The sequence below is a fragment of the Peromyscus californicus genome, unplaced genomic scaffold (assembly GCF_007827085.1).
Source record: "Peromyscus californicus insignis strain IS unplaced genomic scaffold, ASM782708v3 Scaffold_8__1_contigs__length_139910024, whole genome shotgun sequence".
Lineage (NCBI taxonomy): Eukaryota > Metazoa > Chordata > Mammalia > Rodentia > Cricetidae > Peromyscus > Peromyscus californicus.
Window position 1 is genome coordinate 2,227,760 of NW_026294606.1, and position 23,692 is coordinate 2,251,451.

Sequence of the window (23,692 nt, forward strand, 5' to 3'; positions counted from 1 at the left end):
TGTGGAAGTACAGGAGTTAGACCAGTAAGGTGTGACCAGAGGGGTCTTGAACTCTGATAGATACAGCTAGCCAGAGTGAACAAATGTGAGACACACACCTGGAAAGGATCCCTCAGTTCTGTGAGACTGAATATATAGTAATACTGTATATTTATTTATATATTATGTATTATATATAATATGTATATTACATAATATAAAATGTTATTCTTCTCTCATACAATACACTCTGACCATAGTTTCCCCTCCCTCCACTCCTCTCAGTTTCTCACCACCACCTCCCCTCTCTCCTAGATCCACTTCTATTATGTTTCCTTCAGAAAAGAGCAGTCCTCCACGGGATGTCAACCAAACACAGCATAATAAGATACAACAAGACAAGGCACAAACCTTCTTAAGGCTGGGCGAGGCAACTCAGTAGGAAGAAAAGGGTCCCAAGAACAGTCAAAAGAGTCAGAGACACACACCCCCACACACACTCCCACTGTTAGGAGTCCCACAAAAACACCAAGGACAACTTTAACAAATATGCAGAGGACCCACATAGGCTCCATGATTGCTACTTCAGTCTCTGTGAACCCCTATGAGCCCTGCTTAGGTGGGCTGTGTTCTCTTGGTGTCCCTAACCCCTCTGGCTCCTACAGTTCTTCCTCCTCATTTTCCTAGGAGTTCCCTGAGCTCCAGGGGAGGGACCTGATAGAGACCTCCAACCTGGGCTCTCTCTCCACCTAATGTTTGGATGTGGGGTGAGACTAACTTTTATGATGGTCGGGGGTTTGGGTGTGGATCATGCTGTCATCCCACTCATCTTTGATTTCTTGTCCTTTCCTTTATTTCACTGGAGACTAACATGTTGTTTTCCTTTCACCCAGGTAGTACAATTCCCACAGTGCTGGAATGCTGCAGTCCTGTGACACAGCTACACATTCAGCCCTGCGCCTCTGAAAGGCATATCAAACAATCACTATCCTTGTCTTCCCTTCCGTCCCACACCACACCTACCGTCCTGCCACTAGGAATGTGACACTGGATTGCACACCCTAAATGTAAGGAGTGACAAAACCTCACACCTATCAGACAAAAAGTGTGTTTTAGTTGTAATTTAGTAAAATTTCACTACACAACATTGTATCCCATCGAACAGCATGTTTCATGCTTACATTCCACCAGCTGTTACACTAGAACAGAGTACCTAAGGCAGACTGGCATGTGACATTCCATGCATTCCAACTGAGCAAAACACAATTCACAAAACATTCTTACTACCAGACACCAAAAACAGGCACTCTGGGAGTCAGATGATGGTGCAAAGGTGTTTAAGAATGGAAAAAAGAAATCCATATTTAGGCCTCATTCTAACCAGCACAGGCATAGCCTTGCTGGCTGACATCAAGGCAAACGATGAATCCAGTTTCCGCAAAGCAGCTCTGAGTGGCCAAGAGGCTGCCTGAACCTCTTCAGCAGGAAAACCACCCCAGTTTTCAGAACATTCTGAAAGCCTTCAGAATCTAAGTAGTCCATCCCAGGGCCCCCAGCGGTGGGCCCAGTGCTGAGACCAAGGCTGAGACAGGGGTAACTTCGAAGTGCTCTGCCCATAGGAACCCAAGATCAACAGCCACTGAAGATTTTTGAAGATAAAATTTAATTAATGCAGCTTCAAAAAGGAAAGAACTGACTTGACAGTTAAAGATTTATCAGACCACCCAGAGAGTTTTGTGATAATGGATAAAAATTAACAAACATTCAAAACTGTGTTAGAAGATCTAATGTAATTTATTTTTGTCTATAAATATTCATACTGGAAACAGGTCTAGAGCAATAAATAGGGCTGGGTTACAGAATCAGCACAGTAGAAATAAAGTGATTGAGAAATAATTATATAGACAAAAATTTCAGCTTTTTCAGTAAGATCACCTCTTCAAGAAATGCTGAGAAATTCCATTTTAAAAGCAGCTAATTGTGAAGCTGAAGCAGGAACAGAACATGGAAACATTTCCAGTGTCAGTGACAGCTGCAGTCACACAGTGATAACAGCTATTCCATCTCTTAGAACATATTTTATTAGCAAAAAAGAAAGAAAGATGGGGATTCAAATGCCAATTCCTCCTCCCAAACACAAGCCCCTCTAAAGCACATTTATGGAATCGTCTGTTGGAAAATCCCCCAATATATTTGTTTTAAAACAAGAAAACGTCCCCAAATGTTCATCATCTGATAAATGGTTACACAAAGTGTGTTCTAGACACACAAAGGAATATTATCCAGCCATAAAATCAAAGTGCTGGTGGGTTAGAGAGATGGTTCAGTGGTTAAGAGCATTGGCAGCTCTTCCAGAGGTCCTGAGTTCAATTCCCAACAACCACATGGTGGCTCACAGCCATCTATAATGGGATCTGATGCATTCTTCTGGTATGCAAGTGTATATGCAGATAGGGCACCATATACACAAAATAAACAAGTCATGAAAGAAAAAAAGAAAAGAAAAAGAATTTGAAGCTGGGCAGTTGTGATGTACACCTTTAATTTCAGTACTCAAGAGGCAGAGGCAGGTGGATCTATGGGCATTAGAGGCCAGCATGGTCTACAGAGTGAGTTCCAGAACAGCCAGGGCTACACAGAGAAACCCTGACTCAAAAAAACCAACCAAACAAACAAAAAACCTAAGTGCTAATGGTTGCTCAAAATGGATGAACCTTGGAGGCACTGTGCTAAGAGCAAAGTAAGACACAAAGGCCATGTCCTGTCTAATTCTGCTACACAGGGGCCCATGCTGGAGAACCCAATGACAGGACACAGACTAAACAGATGGCATGTGCTAGGAGTGAGGGAAATGAGGAACAACGGTGCCAGGCTACAAGGATCCCTTCTGGGGTCATGAAAGTGATCTCAGGTTACAGTGGGGATTGTGCAGTCCTGTGGATATACTGAAGCCACCAGACATTAAATTAGTGGTTCTCAACCTTCCTAACGCTGTGATCCTTTAATACAGTTTCTCATGTTGTCGTGACCCCAACCATAAAATTATTTTCGTTGCTACTTCATAACTATAATTTTGCCACTGTTGTGAACTGCAAATATCTGTGTTTTCTGACAGTTTTAGGTGACCCTTAGAGGGGTCCTGACCCACAGATTGAGAACCACTGCCTTAGAGGGGAACCTCCTGTGGTGTGTGATTATGTGCAGCGGTGGCAGAGGCAGGGGAGCAGCTATTTCAACAGAGGTTGGTATGAGTTCTCTTAGATACGAGCAAAGCCCTGATACAGCCAGCACACAAACTCACATGCTGCTGCTGTCAGCTTATATTTTTAAGGAATGTTTAAAAGAGACATGCTACTTTTGCAGTAATATCAATGACTGCAGATGTACAGTTGAGAAAAAGGGACATGGAAGGCTTCTGTGACAACACCTACCCCAGCCCCAAAAAGTAACAGCCTAGACAGAAGGCCATCAAAGAAAACTCTTAAAAATTGTGATAAGGATGCTGAAAGTGTAGCTCCCCACAATTGAGGGCTTTTGGTGGGGCTGCGGATGGGAAGGACTCAGTTTCCTTGAGGGGGCTGGCCACTGGGAGTTTGACCATGCTCCAGTGAGTATACAGACAACACAAACTGGACTTGTTCTTTTTCTTTTTTAGGAAAGATGGGGGAAGGTACAAAGTGGGCAGGCACGGGAGAACTGGGAAGTGACTGTGACTAGGGTGCATGATGCAAAATTCCCAAATAATCAATAAAAATATTATGTTGGAAAAATATATCTGATATGACTTACTATCTACATCAGCACAAATTAATAAAAACATAAAAAAAACAAATACAAAAAAAGACAAGTATAATTTTGAATGGGAATTTGCTGTTAGTGAAACAAGCTATCAAGTCCCTATCTCTTTCTAACATGGCATAGTGTTTTAAACTTCAAATTTATTTTATCTATTGTTTTAAAGACCTTTAGAGGCTGGAGAGACAGCTGAGGGGTCCAGTGCTTGCTCCTCTTTCAGGGGACCGAGTTTGATTCCCAGAACTCATATTAGGAGGCTCACAATAGCCTTGAACTCCAGATCAAATGATCCCATGCCCTCTTTTGGGCTCCAGAGGCACCTGCACACACACACACACACTACATAACTTACATAAATAAAAACAAATCTCAAAAAAAACATTTAAAACGTGATAGCTTTGAGTGTGTTTAAAACAGCATTTCCCAAATGTCAGCCACACTTTACCACTTTGAATATGTCTGCCACCTTCACACTCTAACACTCATTTTCTAAATCCACTTAATAATTCAATTGTTCAGCTTTCTTCACCTTAGGAAATAATAAGCATAAAATCATAGGTTGGATTTGCTAACTTGTTTTTTCTGCCATACATTAAAGTACAAAAGACCTAAAATAAATTTAATATTGCCATAATCTACTTTAAATCATCCCACACAATTTAAAAAACATTGATAAAAAAATGACAGTCTGAAATCAAATGTATACCTTGTTAAAAAATGACATGGAAAAGAGGCATGTGGTGGCTGATGTCTACAATTCCAGCACTTGTGAAATGGAGGCAGGAGGGCTTACCATACGATTGAGTCCAGCCTGGGCTACATAATGAGTTCTAGGCCAGTCTGAGCTACAGAGAATATGTCTAAAAATATTGAAATAAAAACAACAAAAAAGAGGAAATTAAATGGTCTGAAATGTGTTTTTTAGCAAAGCATAGGGCAATTCTGTTCCCTAAACTGAGGCAAGGGTCAAAGGACTGGAGAGCATGGAATGGGTTGTAAGGGAGTCAAATGCAGTAGGTCTCCTCAGAAGGGACAGAAAGGGGTTGGGATGGTGGTCTTTTCTTCAGATTCCTGATGTGAGCATTCTGTCGTGTTCTGAATGGAGAAGTTAAATGTCTGAGGGGCAGGAGGATGAGGCTTTTTATAGATCCTGCGAACACCAGCAACCAAGTGCGCCAAGGAGCCTCTCCTGAAGGCTCTAGGACACAGGCAGAGCCTGGGCTCCCCAAATTCACCATCCCCCAAAGAAAACATGGCTTCCATGGCCTCATGAAGGTCTAGAGTGGACAACTTCTAAGATGAACTTAACCCTGTTCCTGCCTGCCCACATTACCCACCTACCCCCAAAGCCACACACACCAAGGGTCAGATACTTCTGCAGAGATCACCCACCCAGCAGGTAACATAGGACATGTAGGGTCTGTACTCGATCCCATTTGAAGAAGCTGTGACTAAAGTCTGGCACAGAAGAAGACAGAAACTGCTGGAGAGCTCCAAGAACTGAGAAAAGAGGAAAATGACTCCTGGTTCTTTCTTGTTCCTTACTGTTTGCAGAAGCTAGATACAATAATTTATTCTGACAATTCTTCCCAAGAAAAAGTCCAAGTCCCTTAACCCACTTCTGCCCTGATCACAGCTTCAGAGTTCCTGTCTCATGCCACCTGCTGGCATGTGGCTTAGAACCTGCATGCAAAGTCACACTGCTGCGGCATTTCTCAGGGTGCCTTTTTCCAATGGGAAGCTTTGTGTTACAACCTTGAAACTACAAAAGTAGACTTTAAAAAAAAAAAACTAGTCAGAAAACACTCCAGAACTCCAAAACCCTCAAGCCTGGGGACTACAGCCAAGTAAGAAGCAGAAAGATCCTGAAAGTCAGAGGTCAGGGCGGACCAGGTCTAAACAAGTGACTTCTAGATGTGACAGGACAGCTACACTCATGAACTCACAGCAGCTGTGGTTGCTTGCCTAAGATCAAGCCAGTCAGTAAACACTCCAGCCTGGAGCTGGGACAAACTCATAATTGCCCCCTAGCCCTCTCCCCTTGAGGAGCCATTGATAGCTGATGGCTTCTGATAGAAGGGAAAGTCAGCCTTCTTTAAAAGTGTGGCCCTCTACAAGTCCAATCTCACTCCAGTATGAACAACACAAACTAGACTCAGTGAGTTATTTTTAAAAAGAGGACATGAAGTTGAGAAGGGGTAGAGGCAGATATGGGAAGAGTCATTGGGAGAAGTGGGGGTAAATATGATCAAAATACACTGTATGCATATAAAATTAATTGAGAATTTCACCTAGTGGCATTAGTTTTGTGTTACATTATTGCAGTTAAGCAATCTTCTGGGACATTTTTAACCTAGGAAGAGTATTCATGATGTCTCAGATACTTTTATTTCCAGCACCTCTGTATGATTTCCCAGAGAATAGCAAACAGCTGGTACTTCAGTACTAGTTATTAAGATATATATTTGTGAATAATCTCAGAAACTCATGGAAACATTTAAATCTTGGAATTACCAAGGGTAAAATTACAATCAAATAAATCACCTCCCACCTTGGAAGTGGATCATAGAGTTTCTCCAAGCTGCTGTGTGGACCATATGAACTACATATAACGTGGGAGAGGCAGAGGCTCCTGGAAGTGTAGACTCTGAGATGAACAATGTCAGGGCTACTAAAGGACAGCCTCCAGCACAGCAGCCAACAACCCACATGGGAACAGGGCACTCAGAAAATTCTGACAGACTTAACAGCTTCTGAGCCACCTGAATCAACCCTTGCCCTCACAGCGATGGGATCAGGATTCTCTCAAGCCACTGCATATATAAAGTTTAAGAAAATCAAGGAATGACAGGTTGAGCAAATGGCTCAGTGTAAAGCACTTGTCATACGAGCACTGAGACCTGATTCCAAGTGAGAAGCCTGGCCTGAAGGCACACACCTGTAACCCCAGCACTGGGAAGGTAGATACAAGTAGATCCCCGGGTTCCTGGGCAGTCAACATGCCTAACTGGCCAATTCCAGGCAAGAGAGACACCAAGACATCAGTGCAGAGAATCCAAGGGTGACTTTTGGCCTCCGCATGCATGAATGTACATTTGCACTAACTGTCAACATGCACACAAGTCAAGGAATAAATATTTAAGATGAAAAAGGAAGCAAAGTGAGAGGCTCTTTTCTATTACATTTGGCACTATTTACGTTCCAGGGTGAACTGCAGCCATGAACAATGTGAACATAATGAAATTTTCACTTCCTTTTTTCTTCACCATGTTTTTTGTCTCAGCCATCAAGTTCACCTATGTGGGCTGCTAATTTCAAATTTACACATGTTCTAAGGACTGCCTGAAGTTCTTGCTAAAACAAATGATTGGGCCTTAAGGATCTGTATGCTTAACAGATGCCATGAGATGCTAGAATTCCTAGTCTAAGACTATTCCCAACCACTAGGATTAGATGTGTGATTTCAATGATGCTTAAAAAAACTGCATCTGGTGGAAAACAACAACAACAAACTCCAGCTACTTGTCATGGGGCCTCTCAGGCAGGATGGTGCTTAGAGTACTGAGGAATTTGGGCCATTCAAAATGTGCAGGATAGATGATAAACACATCCTTTCTTGGCCACACCTCCCCCAATCCTGGCTTCTATCTAACCCCACAGCCCCAACTTCCTGCCCTACACTAACAGTCTCTTTGTTTTCTTTGTAGGAAGCTGCACAGGGAGGGCAAGAGGCTCCCCATTCCTGTCCTAGGATGCACACTTCCTTAGCCACTCAGAGGATGTGCTCCCTCCACTAGAGTCATTTGGTAACCATGTCTTTCACCTGGGTACAGATTAATTTAGAAGCAAGGCTAGGTCAAGTGTAGACTCAAAAGTTCCCTCAAAATAACAGAATCATATAGACCTCATCAGTATTTATATTCTAGCTCTATGTGGGAATAAATGCACACCATGTCACAGCATTCTTACAAAGGTAGATCCAGAATGTACACTATAGTTGGGTGCCTGTTCTTAGGAAAGAGCTTTTCCAGTCATCTCATTGAGATGTGAATATCAGGTCAGCACTTTTTTGTGTAGGCAGATCAAAGTATTAAACATGCTGTGCAAGCATTCTACCCTTGAACTCCATCCCAGCCCTTTCTTTACCAACCCCTTAAAAACACTGTACCAGGCTTTTCCTTTTGGGCCACCAGTCAGCTCCCAAATCACGACATGGAGACTTATTAGTTATGACTGCTCAGTCTAGCTTAGGCTTGTTTCTGGCTAACACTTTTAAGTTAACCTGTTTCTCTTTGTCCACTTTTTGCCTCAGAGCTTTTTACTTTTCTTTCCTTCTTCTCCTGTCTGTCTGTCTGGCAGCTGCCTGGCTTCTAGCCCTGCGTGTGTCCCCCTCTTCCTCCTCGTTTTCTTTGCTCATTCTCTCAAGCCTAGATTTATCCTCCTATTTATTTTCTCTCCCTGCCAGCCCCACCTATCCTTTTCCTGCCTAGCTATTAGCTGGTCAGCTTTTTATTAGACCAATCAGGTGTCTTACGCAGGCAAGGTGAAACAAATGAAACCCATCTTCTCATAATTAAAACCCACATCCTTACATCCTTAAACAAATGCATCATAAACAAATGTAACACACCGTTACACAGTTAAATATTCCACAGTATTAACAAATGTAACACATCTTTGCCTAGTTAAAATAATATTCTACAACAAAACCTCTAACAATAGAAACTATTTACTATAATTTAAATATCTATGTAAGAGTTTCAGGCCTTCAATCAATTAAAAAGACCATTATGCATGGGCATTTTGTCTGCATTTATGTCTGTGTACCACACGCACACAGAGGCTAGAAGAGGGCATAACCCCTGCAACTGGAGTTACAGATGATTGTGAGGCACCATGTGGGTGCTGGGAACTGAAACCATGCTCTGGCTGCTCTTTTCTCCCAAGGGAATGTATAGTGACTGTTGACACTAATTCATTTATAACGTATAAACAGACATTAAGACAAACAGTCCATGCCTTGCACAGTACTATGAAGAGCTCAGTTGTGAAATCCTCCAGCAGCCTGCAGAACAGGCTCTCCCAATCTTCCTCCCCACCAACATGTCTACTATCACATGGATACACCTGGCCCTTAGATGTCATACTTTGTCCAGTCTGTGTACTCCCTGTCCCTAAGGCAATGGCTTCTAACTGGGGGTGATTTTATCAGTCGGAAGATACTTAGTGTTGCTTAAATTCCTTCCTTGGAGGAGACCTAAACAACACCCCCATCCCCACCCCACACAAAGGTTCCAACAACAAACCAACGTACAATCTCATACAGTTCACTCTGGGAACCAATGTGTCTGTTGGGGAGGAGTTACAGGGAGGAGCGTGGATAACCCCAGTGGAAGGAGAACTGGGAGGTTGCACCCAGCATGAAAGATGCTGCTGCTGCTGCTGCACAGATGGAGCCCTTTCCCTATTCTCTATCCTACAGCTCCTCCCCAAGGCCTTGGGCAATTAGGGCAGAATTGCATTCAGCTGGTTCAGAGGAATGGCTAGATGCTGAGGAAAGGGGCCCACGACACTCCCTGCCCCCTTTTCTATGAAGGAATTTCCAAAGTCAGTAGGCCCAGCTGTGATGACCTTACACAAGTGGGTACAGCTAAACTCATGGAGCTGGTGGCAATTCGACATGGAGGACAGTCCTTTAACACTTGGCAATATCTGGAGACATCAATGATCCTCAATTGAGGGGCTGCTCCTGGCACCTAGAGAGCAGAAGCCACGGTGCTGCTAAGCACTCTACAATGCACAGAACAGTGTGACCTAGAATCAGAAATGAACATTCCCAACACTAAGAATCCAGATTCCATGGTGTTCTTTAAAGAGTGCAGTTCATGGCCTTGTTTCTTTTCTTTTCTTTATGTTTAATTATTTATTTGGAGGGGGTGCCGTGGCACACGTGTGGAGGTCAGATGACAACTTGTGGGAGCTGGTTCTGTCCTTTCACCATGTGAGTCCTGGAGAACAAACCCAAGCTGTCAGCCTTGGCAGCAAGCATGACTTTACCAGGCCTCATTTATCTATTTCTTTAGTTACTCACATCATAATTTAGCCTCAATTTCAGCTCTTTTATTCTAATACAACAATTCTACAAAAACTAACCCTCAATGGAATCCTCCAACTTCTACATCTCAATTGAACCTATGGAGAACAACAAAAGTTAAATAAGTAACACAATCACAAGAGTGATTAGCTTGACATAGTCACAAATTCCAATATGAGAAGAGAGTGTCTACCTAATTGCCCCTGCAGTTCCTGGACTTTCTTTTCAGCAATTATTCTAAACTTCACTACTCACTAAATGTACACTCTGTATCAGCAAATTCATTTGCTTCACTTAAAATCTTTTGCTGCAATAAGACAGGAACTTTTGCACATTTTCTCTCCTCCTCCCTCCCCTACCCCAACATTGGTGCTGGGAATTTAGCCCAGGATCTCCTACCCACTAGACAAGAGCTTTCCACTGAGCAGCACTATTGGCCGCACAGGAACTCATTTTCATCTCTTCCAACCTTTTCCCTGTCAGGACACAAATGTCCCCTGAACCCAAGCATAGCCTGACTGTGGCTTCTGCTCTGGATATAATCTTGTTTGCCCCGCTGGGTCCTTGATTTATCAATTTTCTAGCCCTCTGAATCCTCCACCTCAACTTCCTCCTCTTTCCAATCCTTTTTTGTTTGTTTGAGAAGATACTGATCCAATCTTTTGATCAAAAAACCCTACAAGGGAACAAAGCACTCTCTATTCCACACTACTCTGACTATTCTTTCTCCCCAAGCCCCTTTCTGACCACTAGGCTCTGTTCACATCTTACTAGTCCACTGAAGTTCCACAGTGGAGGCAAATTACTTCTTCATGAACAAATTCAGTGGATCCTCTTAGCCTTTAATTTGGGGGAGTTAATGCACTGATACTCCTGCTCCCCACAAGTGTTTCTCCTCTTTTAGGATCTGTGATTACATTCTCTCCTCTATCTTTCTACTTCTGGACTTTCTTTCTCCCACTTCTTAGATGAACTATATCCTCTGTGTCCTACAGCTCTGGCTTAAAATCTTACTCACTGGATCTACCCAGTTGCCCAAAGTAGAACTCTGGAGTCACCCAGGTTCCTCACTCACACCTAGGACCAATGTTGAAGCTATGCCACGTTAACCCAAGTATCTCTGAGGCCTATCATACTGATTCATTCTCTCTGCAATCTACTACAGGTCACATATCACTATAGGAAAAATGATAACTAAATACATGTGAGTAAAAGACTTGGAGGAGCCTCTTATAAGCAAGGATAGCTCACTTGAACACAGCATACTGGAATTCTTTTTTGCAGAATGGATTCTTCTAAATCTATAGATATAGGCAGATGTCTGAGCATCCTGGTCTTGAGAATCTCAAACACACAACAAAGGGTAATAGAAGCTCCACCTACAAGACATAACAGACAGCTCAGACCTCCAAATGTACAGTATACTGTGACATATGCCTGATATCACTAGTGACAAAAAGAACAAGGGGATTTGCCTTTCATGCCAAAATAGAGCAAGCACATCTTGATTTCCATTGCTTTCCAAAACTAGACCTTCAGTTGCAAATGTCAAAGAAATAAAGTGTAAGCAAACAAAAAGTCAAGAGAAATGACAATGGAACTGGTAACGAGTGCATAAATTCTACTTCACAACAATTTCTTCAGGAATCAAGCATCACAGAGTAACAAATTAGCAGTGAAATGAGTGTGTCAGAATCCATTCTGACAGTACTGAGGCTAAGAACAAAAAGCTCCCTCCCACAGGGCTCTGAGTGTGGGAACTACACAGTGTTCAAAGACAAGGCTCTAAAAGGATTAAGAACACAGTTGTGGAAATACTGTCTGAATTCCCTGTGGATGTGACTGCTCTGTGCAAACCAGGCACCAGTTGTTCTTTCAGAATGTGGGTTTGTCCTTGCATTGCCAGATGAGCTCAGAAGTTATGTCCAGTTTTAAGACTGTGAAAGGGACAAGGCAGGCAAGGAACACAGCAATTCTGTTACAAACAAGTTCACTACAAAGTTAGTATTGAACAAATCTGCAGATAAATGAGCTTCAGAGCCAGAGAGACCAAGTTCAGATCTCAATTTCACCACCTAACAACTTCATAATTTTAATAATCCATCCAATTTGCCTATGCTACAGTTTCTTCATGAATAAAATAGGAACTAAAAAAGTTCTTATTTTATGGGCAAAATGCCTAGACCATGTGTGGTGCTGTGAATGTTGCATAACATAAGAGCAGGTAATATCATCACTGTTATTTTCTTTACTATTTTTAGGCTCCATATCACTCTACAACCTGTGCTTCAACTCCAGCTTCACTACATCCACCAGGCACTGTGTTCATAATGCAAAACAACATCACTTCAGTTGACATCTCCATCTACACTCTCTGTAAGCTTATAATCAATCACCAAAGACTGTGTTCAAGCCAAATTCAACACATCCCAAAAGTACAGAATAAGAAATACCCATACAGTGAAATAGTATCCATCCTTAAAAAGGGATGCGGTTCTGATATATGCTGCAGCATGAATAAGTTCTAAGAACATTCTGAGTGAAATATACCAGTCACAAGTGGGCAAATATGGCAGGATTCCATCAACATGAGATTTCTGGAGCTGGCAAACACAACAGAGCAGGAACTGAGGATGTCTACAGGGAGGGGGAAAGGGGATGGGAAGCTATTATTTAATGGGTGCATCATTTCTTTTGGGAATGATAAAAAAGAAGTTCTGGAAACCCATTGCAGTGGCCACGTAGCTCTGTGAATGTGTTTGATACCACCCAACTGTGCAAGAACTTAAAATGGTAATTTCTGTCCTGTGCATTTTCTAGTAACATACATAAAATAAAAATAGTCATTTCAAAACTTACAGAATACATCTTCAAAGCAAGTTGTATCATGAATATGAGTCTTAACTCATTCTCAAGCTTCTAAGTAGGGTGCCATAGGAATCAACATTAACCTGTAGCTGGCCATGGCCTGAAATGCCCAACAGATTGGGGCCAGTGGGGACACAGCTTAAAATTTTCATAAGTAGCCGGGCGGTGGTGGCGCACGCCTTTAATCCCAGCACTCGGGAGGCAGAGGCAGGTGGATCTCTGTGAGTTCGAGGCCAGCCTGGACTACCAAGTGAGTTCCAGGAAAGGCGCAAAGCTACACAGAGAAACCCTGTCTCGAAAAACCAAAAAAAAAAAAAATTTCATAAGTAGATTATGCCATTTTTATTTTAGAGAGAATCTTGCCATTTAGCCCAAAGCAACTCCAAACTAGCAATCCCAACTAGCATGGATTACAAATGTTTTTTCTGGGTTAAAACAAGAGAACTACTCTGAGGGGCTATGTGTACATGTGATATGTAACAGCAGTTTTGAAGGCAAAACTAATCCTTACATACCCATAATGAGTACATTCATATATTTCTGCAAGGTTTCCATATACCAGACAACATTGAAATAACCTCAGAAGTCTAAGCAGAAATTCAAAGTCCATTACTGTGACACAATATTTTAGGTTGGCAAGATGGCTCATCGGGTAAAAGGGTTAGCCATCAAACTGTGATCTGAATTCAATCCCTTGAACCCACATGGTGGAAGGAAAGAACTGACTCCCACAAGTTGTCCTCTTACTGAAATACATGCAGCAGCACACACATACATGCACACCCAATCAGAAATATATAATTATAATAAATTAGCCGGGCGGTGGTGGCGCACGCCTTTAATCCCAGCACTCGGGAGGCAGAGCCAGGAGGATCTCTTTGAGTTCGAGGCCAGCCTGGTCTCCAAAGCGAGTTCCAGGAAAGGCGCAAAGCTACACAGAGAAACCCTGTCTCGAAAAACCAAAAAAAAAAAAAAAAAAAAAAAAAAAAAGATAATAAATAAACTTTTAAAAAGCAAAATATTTCAATTTGCAAGCAAAATGTTTATTGCATAATAAAGATGTAATGAAGGGAAGTTTAACAAGACATCTAAAATAGCAGGCTTCCAGTAAAGGCAACAAGTTATCTGGTAAAGATCACACACAGATTAAATATTATTCCATGAACAACAATTTCCAAAGGACTAGAGTGTCGTTTTTATAGATGGAAAGCCAAGACCAGTCAACAACATTAGTGAGCCCTTGGCTGCTCCTCGCAGTGAATCTGGCACCCCTCTAAGCTTTGCATCACAGGAACTCTTTCTGTCACCACAACACCCACCTAAGTAATTCTATTGTCCCCATCTGACAAATGAGGAAACTGGGGTGTAGAGAGGTCAGGCACTTGCCTGGGCTCCCTCAATTGCCTACTAAGCAAAAGAGCTAGGATGTAAAATCTAGACGTCTGCTTCCAGCATCTACAGGTTCATTACAGCCCCTTACCGTCCGCTGGTGACAATGAAAAATGAGCCACAGGAAGCTCAACAAACTCAAACACACAGCAACAGAGAGTCAAAACCAGCAAAGGCTCTGAGGAAACCACCACACTTCAACCCAGAACACATGTTTGTGACCGCATCATGGAAGAAAGAAGGCAAGAAAGCCACTTAATGACTTTAAATTATTTACTGATATTTCATTACAAAAAAATTTACACATCTCTTGGAGCTCTGAATAGAAGGTATTTACAATGCAACACCATTTGCCATTTATGTCATCCTTAAAGATAAAGATGCTGTGTGTAGGGGTGTGTGTGGGGGGTGTATGTGTACATGTAGGAGGAAGACATGTCTTCTGGATGTCTTAACTCCAAGAATATGAGAGTTTACAACATAGATACAAATATCAAAACAGCCTGGAGAGGCAGCTCAGTAGAAAAACCGCCTGCTGTGTAAGCACAAGGACGCAAGTTCAATCCCCAGAACCTGAGTAAAAAAGTTGCACACAGGTCTGCAACTCCAGTGACGGGGAGGTGAGAACAGGCACATCCTGAGGGTGCTGGCCAGACCAATCTACATGGCAAGCTCCAGGCTAGTGAGAGAATCTGTCTCAAAAAAAAAATGGTGGTCAGCATCTAAGAAAACACAGTTGAGATTATCATCGATTGTCTCCACATGCACACGCATACTACACGCTTGCAGGTGCAGGTGTGTACACACACATATGCACAAACATATGGACAGATGAGTGAGCAAACTCTGGGATTCAACCACTAATGGTGGCCTATTTAGAAACAAACAAAAACCAGAAAGAAATAAAGAAAAGGAAGGAAGGGAGGGAGGAAGGGAGGGAGGAGAAGGAAGAGAAGAAGGGAGGGAGGGAGGGAGACAGGCTTTGAAAACATACCATAACCTTGAATTTAAATCTTGGCTTTGCTTTTAGTTACTGGTAATTTTCATCCGGTCAATTTCATTGAACTAAGCCCCAGTTATTTTCTCTGTAAAGCAGACATAATAATTCATAACTCACAACACTACTGCATGAACTAAGGAGATAATGAAATGTAAAGTGTTGGGTACAGTCCCTTACAAAAGACCGTTGACAGTAAATAATATTCTACTCCGTAGCCCCCAATACTGGCAACCCAATCTTTACCAACTAGTGAATCACTGGTAGCCTCATCAGAATCACACGAAGCACAACATACTCTCCAGAAATGAATGTACTAATTGCACGTGGAAACAAAACAAAAACACGAGGGATCAGAATTGAATTCAGCATCAACAAGAACCCGGTTGTCACCCTTAAAAGTAGCTCTAAGCACCGCGGGCTGGCGTGGTTACCATCTACCCTGAGCGCCCACCACCTTTGCAGTTAACTGTCTCCACTGCCTGAAAAGCGCAGAGCGCTAATGACGCGGTTACAGTTTTCGTGTCAGGACCCCACGGCTCACTCCACAGGAGGTCGAACAGAACCCCGCGGGATCACCCCACGACAGGTCGCGCAGGACCCCGCTTGCTCACCCCAGGGGTCTGCGTGACCGGAAGCAGCTGACTGACAGAAGTTACCTGTCTCAGCCGACAGTGCTGCAGCTGCACTTCCGCAGACTCCAGGTTACTACGGGCTACCAGGCAAACACCGATGGCGTCATCAACGCGCGCTCTCGTCGGCCGCTGTCCTTCCTGTGGGTCGACCCCTCGGCCGATGACTGCGCAGGCGCGGAACGCCGAGCAGCCTCGGTACCCAGGATTCGTGATTGGTAAACTACACGCACGCCTCATTGAAATACAAGTGTGTACTTTCTGCTTTTGAGACAGGGTCTCTCTATCTAGTTCTGGGTGACCTAGCACTCACTATGCAGACCAGGCTGGCCTCGAACTCAGAGATCTGCTTGCCTCTGCCTCCTAAGTGCTGTGATTAAAGGAGTGGGCTTCTTACTCCAAACAAGTCTACGTTTCTGCTGCATGTGATTGGGGTTTACATACTCTTTCCACCATGTCTCAAATAAGGTCCAACTATTCGCCAGACAGGTCTTAAATAGGGTCGCACTATGTGCCAGGCAGACACTGTTTCAGAGTCTGCGGCTGCAGAGATGGACCAGTTGTGCCTGCCTTTGTGGAGATTATCTTTGGTTAAGAAAGTATGTACAGGTAGATGTCTGTGAGGTCCAGAAGAGGATGTCAGATCCCTTTGGAATTGGAGTTACAGACAGTTGAGAGCTACCATGTGGGTGCTGTACACCAAACCCAGGTCCTCAGCCACAGCAACTGGTGCTCTTGACCACTGAGCGATTGCTGCAGGCCATCGGCTCATTCTCTCATGTGTGGTTTTTTTTTTTTTTTTTTTTGGTTTTTTGAGACAGGGTTTCTCTGTGTAGCTTTGCGCCTTTCCTGGAACTCACTTGGTAGCCCAGGCTGGCCTCGAACTCACAGAGATCCGCCTGGCTCTGCCTCCCGAGTGCTGGGATTAAAGGCGTGCGCCACCACCGCCTGGCTTCATGTGTGTTCTTAGAGGTAAATCTATGGAAGTAAGACTCCGAGAAATGGAAGGCAGTCAGAGCCACTTTACGATAGAAGGTCCATTATTCTCAGAGGAGACTCCTTTAACTAGGAAGAGAGAGGGCCGGGCGGTGGTGGCGCACGCCTTTAATCCCAGCACTCGGGAGGCAGAGCCAGGATCTCTGTGAGTTAGAGGCCAGCCTGGGCTACCAAGTGAGTACCAGGAAAGGCGCAAAGCTACACAGAGAAACCCTGTCTCGAAAAACCAAAAAAAAAAAACTAGGAAGAGAGAGGAAGCCTGTAAAGACCTGAGAGAAAAGCAGCCGGAAGCATCCAAAGCACCTGGCACAGGCAGCTTGTGGCCCCCTTGAGGAAGGAGGTTGGGGAAGAACACAGGGTGAGACCAGCAAGGCACAGAATCCATGCTCCTTACAATGCCCAGAAGGTGCTGACTGGATTCTGTTACCCGAAGACTGAGTGACAGGAGCAGGCTTCTGTGTGTGTAGTGGGCATGAAGGACTCAGAAAGAAGGGTTTGGAGGAAAATGGATACAAGTCAGTGATAATTTGGAAGTTGATGTGGCAGATGGGGAGGAATTAGATAAGGGTCTTAGATTTTTAAAAAATGTAGTTATCCGGCGGCGGTGGCGCACGCCTTTAATCCCAGCACTCGGTAGGCAGAGCCAGGCGGATCTCTGTGAGTTCAAAGCTAGCCTGGTGTACAGAACGAGATCCAGGACAGGCACCAAAAAAGAAGTTATCCAAAGTGACTGATAAATTTTACATAAGCAGATTTGCTGGGCTTTACAGTGGAAACCAGGTTTGTTCCTTCTTTCAATCCCAGTTCCTTTGCCTGATGGTTACCCAGCCCTCTGGGATCTAGAGTCTAGGTTTTCTTCTCTCTGGCCTCCTCCACTCAGTGTCTGTTTTGATCCTCCCCAACTTTCCACTTTTCATACTCCTTCCCTCTTGGGTCTTTTTACACTACCACACACAAGTCTTCAGTAGACTTAAAATTCTAAGGGAGGAAGTATGTGGAGGATGCTGTGAGGAAAAGGGGCTCTCTGTCCCTACTTAGCTATAGTTGATTTTGCCTACCAAAACGCTGGCCTGTGGTGTAAGATCCTACCAATCTTAAAAAGAAACAAATATAAAAATATCCATCTACATAAACTCTTCCAAATCTTTTAAAAAGATTTTAAAATTATTTTTTAAAATGTATGTTTGTGTGTGTATTTGTGTGAGGATAGATGCCCATGAGTCCAGGTATCCATGGAACCAAAACATTGGATTCCCCAGAGCCGGAAATGGGCAGTTGTGAGCTGCCAGATGGGGGTGCTAGGAACTGTCCTGGTGTTTATTACCCCAGTGTGAAGACTTTGTTTTTATGACTATCAACGGGAAGCTGGCAACTCTCAAATATGTCACTCCACCCAAATCCTTTAAAATGTTTCTTTTTAAAAATACACCTGGCTGGGCAGTGGCGGTGCACACCTTTAATCCCAGCACTCGGGAGGCAGAGACGGGTAGATCTCTGAGTTTGAGGCCAGCCTGGTCTACAGAGTGAATTCCAGGACAGCCAGGCAGTTACACAGAAAAACTCTGTCTCTAAAAAACAAAAACAAAACAAAACACCACCAACAAAACCCACCTGTTTCACCTAGATCACCAGTTGATATTTGAAAAGTTGACATTTGAAAATTTATCCTCTACCCCAATTCATGTGTTCTTAGTCATTAAAGTCTTGCTGGTCACCCAAGCCTGAAACCCAAAATCATCCGAATTCTCTCCCACAATCAATTGATATTGGCCACATTTGTTCAGCACCTCTATTCTTACAAACCTTTCCCTTGCTCAGGTCATCACACCCATTTTGTGAGCTAGTCATGTGACCTTTCTGTATCTCGGTCTCATTTATAAGAGACTTGAACCAGATTTTTCTAAAATCGGTTTTACTTATACAATTCTTTGTTACTAAACCACCAAACATAACAGAATATTTGTCTAGGTTGTTGTAATCGAGGCTATTATGATAGGCCAATGGGGGAGAAGAGATTAGATTTTATAGAAATAGTACAAAAATGAAATTTTACACTAGTTAAAACTAGCCCATATTTATTATAGAGTGAAAATTCATTGAAAAAAACCTGCTGATCATCAAATATTGGGAAAATTACAAAAGCAGATATGGTAAACTGACCATTTATTGAAAGTTGACTTTAAAAATACAATATTGATGAAATGTAGATTATAAGAAAAATACATAGGACAACCACTTGCAGTTTTCACACATAGCTGAGTAGCAAAAAGTAAGCTCCTTGTAAAGGGAGAAGCAGCTCATAGCAGTTCCCCAAGACCTGAGACCAAAACAGAGACATCAAGCTACTTTTAGGCAGTCACCTCTAAATTCAGGCACTTACTTTTTTTTTTTTGTTTTTTGTTTTTTTGTTTTTTGTTTTTCGAGACAGGGTTTATCTGTGCAGCTTTGTGCCTTTCCTGGAACTCACTCTGTAGACCAGGCTGGCCTCGAACTCACAGAGATCCACCTGGCTCTCCCTCTCAAGTGCTGGGATTAAAGGTGTGTGCCACCACCGCCCGGCCTTTTTTTTTTTTTAAATTTGGAGACAAGGTCTCAGTATAACCCAGGCTGATCTCAAACTTATTGTGTAGTGGAGAATGCAGATAGCCTTAAGTTCCTGATCCTCCTGTGATGCCTCCCTAGTGTTGGGATTACAAGCCTGTGCCTCCATGCCTGGTTTAAAAACCAGCTTCCTGATTAGGCAAACACTCCACTCTTTGTAGGTTCTTGCCTTGTCTCCTCCCCAAAAGCTCCCTTTCCTGTGAGACAGAACTATGATTTTTAGGTTTTTTTTAACCTTACTATTGTAATCGAGGATATTGTGATAGGCTGAGGAGGTGGGTGTGAATTTTATATAAATAGTACAAAAATAAAATTAACACCAACTAAAACTAGTCTTTGTTTGTTATTGTTGGGTCCAGGGTCACGCAATAATGGCAGACAGACCACCAAAGTCTATTAAACCAATGGCAAACTTTATTCCAGAAAAATAAAAATATTAAAATTAAAATAAAACACTGCAGGGCACAAAAGCTTATCAGCTAGCTGAGACCACAGCCAATGTTGGAATTCTGGGGCTGTGGCCATGGAGGTGGGTACTGGCCCCCTTTTATAGTATCAGGCCGGGGTGCATGCTAGGAGTCACGTAGAAACAACTATTAAAAGTTAACTTTGGTCCAGGCAGTTGTTGAATAGAAGGGGTAAGGAGATTAAAAGCTAACCCCTCGCTGTTGACAGAGGAGCTGGCTGTAAAGCAGACAGCCACTGTTAGCAGTTAACCTTTAGAGCTGATGACTGTCAGTTTTTATCTCTTAAGCTTATAATTTTATATTTCTATATTCCTGGACCATTCATTATAAAATGAAAACTCACTGGAAAATACCTGCTGACCAAAACCCATTGAAAATTGGGAAAATTACAGAAATGGACATGGTAAAACTGATCATTTATTAAAGAATAATTACTTCAAAGAAGACTGGCACCTTCTCAAGCATCAATCGAGAAATGGTTTTAAATCTAGGTCAGATATGAAACCCCATTTCCCCTGGCTTCATAGTCCTGTCCCAAGATAGCCTTATACCAGAGGGGGTCATGTGACACTGTCTGGCCAATGAAATGGAGGGAGAAGGCTGCTAAGGGATTCTGGGAAAAAGGCTTAATTCTATTAAAACAGAGTTCTAAATACACCCCATAGGCCTTTGTACAGAGCACTATGCTGTTTCTTTATTATCTATGTTGCCAGAATGAGAGGAAAGATGCTTGAGCTCCTGGCAGCCATCTGGGTTCCAGGTAGTGAGCATGGGGTTGGAAAGTCAGCCAGAAAAGAGGGCAGCAGGGTGAGGGGCCTGATGGTGCCCCTGTGCCTCCTGCCTGGGCCCTGGCCCTCCATCTGAGAGGCTGTGGTGATGCTGCTGTTCTTTTGTTGTGTTGATAGTCATACTTAAGAGAGAGGACAACAGCTGTCCAGCATTTCTTTTTTTTTTTTTTTTTTTTTTTTTTTTTTGTATTTCCTTTTTTTTCTTTTCCAGATTAAGCCTTGTGGTCCACACTCAGACATATTAATTGCTGATGCTTCTGCTGTTTGGCCTAGTCTTGCTTTTGCTGCCCCTATTTTTTTTCCTGTCAGTGCCTCATGTAGACCAGGCTGGCCTCGAACTGGCTGAGGTGACTTTGAACTTCTCATTCTGCCTTGACCTCCTTGCCTTCCCCTGGGATTACAGTCATATGTCAACACACCCAATTTATGTGGTGTTGGGGGTTGGTTCTAGGGCTTTGTGCATGCTAGGCAAGCACTCTACCAGCTGAGTTACATCCTCAGCACCTCTCCTACAGCTTCCAGAAATTGACATTAACTCCTCTATGGTTTTCTCTACCACAAACTGGATTTGAACCAGCACTGTGATAGCTCTATTTGCATAGCATTAGTACAAGTCTGCCTTCATTATGCCTTTCCCAGTATCCTAGGCTGACCTATTAAGAGCCCACAGGAAGTAAAGAGGGTCTGTATAGTCAGTGGAAAACACACCTGTGCCATGTCTTCATATAGACACTCCAGAATCTCTGGGTGTTGACGGACACTAAATTTCCAGCCACGAAAAGAAAAACCAAACCATCCCTAACTCCTACTATCAGTATGGCCCAAGAAACCCTCTAAGCTTTAATTTTTCTCATTGTTTAAACCAGAGAATGTCAATAAATTATTTATCACTTTTAAAAAATTTCAACTTTATATAGTCTTCTACCTATCCATAGTAGGAAATGTAGTCACATATGCCTATAATTTCCTAACAGAATTTCCTCAAGCCTAAGAAAATCAGTCTTGGGGTTGATGAGAGACAGGTGGGATGAGTGTCAAAATATAAATGCAGGGTTTGAAATATTTGTGGAACTCTCTAAGAGCAGGAGGGCTATCGAAGGAAAGTTGAATGTGACAGTTGCTAAGAAACACCTTGGTGCCTTGGTCCACATGGGTCAGATAGATTACTGCAGACATTATGTGCAGCCTATACCAATTTGGACCCCATGTCCTGTGGCCAAGAATCATCTGGTGTCTGACACCAGAAGTAAATGTGAGGGAGGATTCAGCGGGGAAGCTACTTCCATTGGCCACTGGGACTAAGAAGCATGATCATTTTGTTAAAAAGCAGAAAATAAAAGGCACAAGCAGAAATCACAGTGTTGTTGACAAAGAGAATGGGATGTCGATGCAGAGAAAGTGGTCCACAACCAGGGAGCAGTGGTATGTGCCTGTAATTCGGATGCTGTGAGTTCCAGGCCAGCCAGGACTCCATAGTGAGGCCCTGCCTGGAATAAAGAGACAGAAATGCTTCAGCCTGGGTTGATGCAGAGCCTCTGGATGCAGAGCATTTTTTTTTCTGTAGTATTGTGAGCATTGTGGAGCACATTGAATGGAGGAGGATGTGCAAGGTTAAGTGTTAATGTTCCTGATACTTGTATGTGTGTCCTATACTCACATTCTTTTTTCCTTTTGGGAGCATTGACTACATGCTGCTGTATATTAGTACACTGCTGGGCTGTAGAATACAAACAAGAAAAATATATCCCTGACATCAGTGAACTCCCTGCCCATTGACACAGTTTATTGCATTGTAGGTCAGAGCTCCAGATTTGTGTCCTAGATGGAGTAAAGCCAGGATTGGATGGTGGGAGGCAAAGCATGGAAAGGAGATAAAATTAGGACAGCAAGACAGATGTTGAGAAACCTAGAAGAAGAGGCAACAGGAAAATGTCTAGGGTGCCTTGGTAGAGTATGGTGATATTTTATTTCTATTAAAATGTTATTTGTATGTTAATAAATAAAGTTGCCCGGGGGTCAGAGCTATTAGCAAGCCATAGGAAAGCAGGGCAGTGGTAGCATACGCTTGTAATTCCAGCACTTGGTAGGTAGAGCTGGGTAAGTCTCTGTGTGTTCAGGGATACAGCTATTATTGGATACCCATGCCTTTAATCTTAATACCAATCATGGAAAACCTGGAGGCCTATACAGACAGGCCGTGAGGAGGCGGTCATGTGGTTGGGTTTACAACCAATGAGAAGGCAGGACAGGAACTCTATATAAAGACTTTAACACAGGGGTAGCTCTGGTTTGGAGAGGTAGGACCACCGCAGGAGGAAGGGTAAGGTTTTAGCTCTTAGCTCTGACCTCTTGACTTTCTTCTTTGCATTGGTTCTGTGTTTCTTATTTAATAAGAAGGTTGGATACATCTACATTTGGTGCCCTACGTGACAAGAATTCATTAAAGACCGCTTGGCTTGGCTTGGCTTGGCAGCAGGTCCGGTTTCTGGCCTGGGCGGCCCGGCTGCCTAGCTTGAGCCCAGGCCTGACTGACCCGCAGCTGGAGCTACTTGCAACTGCTACAAACAACTCAGGCCTGCCCTGCTGAACAGGACCCCTGCCTGTAAAGCCAAGGCTTGACTCGGCTCAAGCGGCTACGCTTTCTCTCTCTCTCTCTCTCTCTCTCTCTCTCTCTCTCTCTCTCTCTCTCTCGCTGGATTCACACCTCGAACACCAGGTGGCTATGAAATTCCCTGGGATTCTACTGTTCTACCCAGACTTGGTAAGTCAATTAACATATCTATTTAAAAGAGAATTTTTTTCTACATTAAAAAAAAAATGGGCTTTATGTGTACATTGGAAGAAAATTGGGCTTTGTTTGAAATTTTAGGCACTCTGACAATGGAACAACTATATGAAAAGATTAATATTGAACAAATTATTCAGTTTATTACTTTTCTTATCCTCATTTTACTATTTAAAAAGATCGTCAACTTAAGTGCCAGGATAACAGTCTTAGAAAAACTTGTTAAACCGGTAAAAATGAATTATAGAGAAATTCAAATTCAGACAGAAAAAATAAATAGTGAAGTTGTTTCAAAATTGGA

The 23,692-nt window shown here is 42.9% G+C and overlaps 1 protein-coding gene across 11 annotated transcripts in view; it reads right to left on the reverse strand.

The window, feature by feature from the left end:
- Positions 1-16,499, reverse strand: part of Aopep (aminopeptidase O (putative)) — a 348,639-nt gene extending 332,140 nt beyond the window's left edge. For 6 of the 11 annotated variants that reach the window (XR_008215920.1, XM_052729075.1, XM_052729078.1 and 3 more), the window contains exon 1: positions 15,782-15,908. The gene's annotated coding sequence lies outside the window, so the exon portion shown is untranslated. Of the gene's footprint in view, positions 1-15,736 lie in introns of all 11 variants that reach the window. The other 5 variants (XR_008215923.1, XR_008215921.1, XR_008215922.1 and 2 more) reach the window with 5 other exon arrangements.
- Positions 16,500-23,692: the final 7,193 nt, after the last annotated feature.